Genomic DNA, 3,576 nt, shown 5'->3' with positions numbered 1-3,576 from the left:
TATTTTCTAACTACTTTACTTTAGACTGTCTTTTTTTTTTTTTTTTTTTTTGGTTTTTTTTTTCGAGACAGGATTTCCCTGTAGTTTCTAGAGCCTGTCCTGGAACTAGCTCTTGTAGACCAGGCTGGCCTCGAACTCAGAGATCCGCCTGCCTCTGCCTCCCGAGTGCTGGGATTAAAGGCGTGCGCCACCACCGCCTTTATATTAAGCTATAGACCCTTAAAAGAACCTTCTTGTGGTGTGCATGTGCACACATGCATGGCACACATATGGAGGTCAGAGGACAGATTGCAGGAGCCAGTTCTTTCTTTTTATCAAGTGGGTAAACTCAGACCGTTGGCTTGGCAGCAAGCGCTTCTACCCACTGAGTCGTTTTGCCAGCCTGAGTCATATACTTTCTGGGATGAGGTTTTGCGTGATATTTTTCAGTGTAAGATTCCATAACTTTTTAAAAAAAATACGGCTTATTTGTATTACGTGTGTCTGTGATATGAGCACATGTGGTGTTGGGTCTGTCAGACCTCATGGAAGTGGGATCATGTCACCGACAAACTCCAGTTTGCGGAGTAGCGAATGTTCTTCACTCTGAAGCCCACTGAGCCATCCTTCCTGCTCCATGATATTTGCTTTGTTTTTTTGTTTTTTCGGGTTTTTTTGCCTTTTTTTTTTTGAGACAGGGTTTCTCTGTGTAGCTTTGGAGCCTGGTCCCGAACTCACGGAGATCCGCCTGCCTCTGCCTCCTGAGTGCTGGAATTGAAGGCATGTGCCACCCAATGCCCAGCTGACATTTACTTTTAGTGATTTCACTTGGTAAAGGGCTTGCTATAGCAGCCAAAGTTCAAGGTGTAAAAAGCAGGGCACAGTGGTACACGCATACTGTTCCCGTGCCAGGAAGCTGAGACAGGAGAACCCCTGGGATTTGCAGGTGAGCAAGTCTAGCCAAATTGATAGCTCTAGCTTCAGGGAGACACTACTCTCAAAAATAAAACCAAAAACAGCTTGAGTAGGCCCACGAGATGGCTCAGCAGGCAACGGCACCTGCCATCAAGCCTGACCATCTGAGTCCCATTCCTATCACATATATAAGAAATAAAAAATTTTTTAAAATGGCAAGGTAGTGATGGCAGCACACACCTTCAACTCCAGTGCTTGGAAGGCAGGTGGATCTCCATGAGTTTGAGGCCAGCCTGATCTACAGTGAGTTCCAGGACAGCCAGAGCCACACAGTGAGACCCTGTCTTGGGAAACAAAAACCAAAACAGACCACCTTATTGTAGAAATCTGCCTAACTGGATTCTTCTGCTCCTGTCCCATCACCGTTTCTGAGAGCACTGGGCTTGTCATTTAGCCGACTGTCCTCCCCTATATGCGTGGCACCTGCCATTTCCATAGGTGTATCTCTCTCTGCTCTTGTGACTGACTTGGTATAAAAATGTTACCTGTAGATGACAGAGCAACCCTTGCTCCACACTCCTTGGCCATGGCCATGCCTTCCACACGGCTCAAGTCCCAGTGTTACCTCTGACTTAGGGACACCCACTCAGTTCCATTGCGACTCCCCCAGCCATGCCACTAGCAAAGGAAGTGGCCCTTTCTGTGGTGAACCATGGCAGTGATCTACCCAAAGTTTTCCACATCCCTTGTCACTGCCATAGCCTTGACATTCCCCAGGGGCGGCCATGTAGATCTGGGATAGTCCCCGTTTCCCAGCCTCCTTGGCATAAAGGCTGGTCATGTGACGTAGTTCCAATAAACAGCAGGTATGCCCCTGGAGTAAACATCTTTCTGGAATCAAAGAACTAAAACCTGGGGGAATCAAGTCTGCCCTGCCCCCACCCTGTTTGTTTTTTAAGTGTATGATTTTTTTTTCTTTTCTGGGGGTTTTTAAGACAGGGTTTCTCTGTTGCTTTAGAACCTGTCCGGGAACTCGCTCTGTAGACCAGGCTGGCCTTGAAGTCACAGAGATCCACCTGCCTCTGCCTCCCGAGTGCTGGGATTAAAGGCGTGCACCACCACCGTCCAGCTGCGTGTATGACTGTTTTGTCTGCACGTATGCCTGTGCACCATTTGCCTGCCTGGTGCTCACAGAGGCCAGCTCCCTTGAACCGGAGTTACAGTTGTGAACTACCATGCAAGGGCTAGAACAGAATCTAGGTCCGCAGAAGAGCACCTAGTGCTCCGAGGCATCTCTCCAGCCCCCTTGGCCCTCCTTCCGTCTGGAATCCTTGTGTCTTCAACTTTCATCCTGACACTTGGCAGATGGACCAGGCATGATTTCTCTGAGCGTGGGGACTCCCAAGCCTGGCGCAAGCCAAACTCATGCTTGACACCGAGCTGTAACACACTTCTATTTTACAGATCAGGAAATCAAAGGTTCCAAGAATCGACTTTCTCAGGGTTGTGAGAAAGCCTACATGAAAATGGGCCATTGAGGGCTGGAGAGATGGCTCAGTGGTTAAGAGCACTGACTGCTCCTCCAGAGGACCCAGGTTCAATTTCCAGCATCCACATGGCAGCTCGCAGCTGTCTATAACTCCAGTTCCAGAGAATCTGACGTTATACTAATAAGCATGAAATAAAGTTAAATAAAGTTTTTTTTAAATGGGCCATTGATGCTACATTAATCTATGCACCCTTTTTGGCCAGGATGCTGGAAAGCTCGGAGCTCCAGCTCGATCACGGCTAGAAATTAACCTTCAATCTTTCTGTAAAGGTTTTGCTGCCTCCTCCTCTCCCCTTGTCCCTGCTGACTGTTACAGGTGGGGCTGGAGACTAATGCTTCCTTGTTGGCCACCATACATCTTCTTTGGGGGTGGGTGATACTCATGGCATCTTCCCTGGCATCTCTAGATCTTTCTGCCCTGTGTTCAGCAGCTAGAGAGAACATGAGCATCCTCTCTGGTTTTTACCTGAGCGCATGCCAACAGGGAGCTCCAGTCATTGGGAGTGAGATCCCAGCCACAGATGCAGGATCCCACTGTATCCAGCAGGCCTAGCTAACACCATCTCTCCCCACCACCAGCTCAGGTGCTGTTCCCTCCCGTGGTGTTTCTCACAACAGAGGGACAGTCCAAGCAAAGCCCAGGTGACACGAAAGCATGTAGAGGGTGCTGGCCACCACGTGTGTCACTGAAGATTGGGAGCAGCAAGGAATCATGGGGAGAGATGGACAGGAGCTGGGGTGGGCCCACTATGGGCCAACAAGAAGCCTGGATTAGCAAACCCTAGGCCGCAGGTTGGGGCATAGGAGACATCTATCACAACCACATTATGGCAGGGCAGAGGTTGAAGCCAGCAAGGAGCTTGCCTGTGGAGCAAAACAGCCTGGTGTCAATAAAGCAGAAGCTCTTCCATTACCTACCCTGCGTCCTAGACTCCTAAGGTGCTATGTGAATATGGTGAATTAAATCAATTGACTTCAGCTCTTCAAACACTCCCTTCTCCCCCATTTGCCTCACCCAGCCCTCAGGACGACAAGGCTTGGCCAAGGGGTATACCAGGCTACTAGGAGAGGTCCCTCACCCCTACTGTACCCCTTATCTCCCCCCAAGACCCACAGTGCTTTAATAGCCTCTA

The sequence above is a fragment of the Arvicola amphibius genome, chromosome 4, assembly GCF_903992535.2.
Source record: "Arvicola amphibius chromosome 4, mArvAmp1.2, whole genome shotgun sequence".
Lineage (NCBI taxonomy): Eukaryota > Metazoa > Chordata > Mammalia > Rodentia > Cricetidae > Arvicola > Arvicola amphibius.
Note: the sequence above shows the minus strand (reverse complement) of the source record.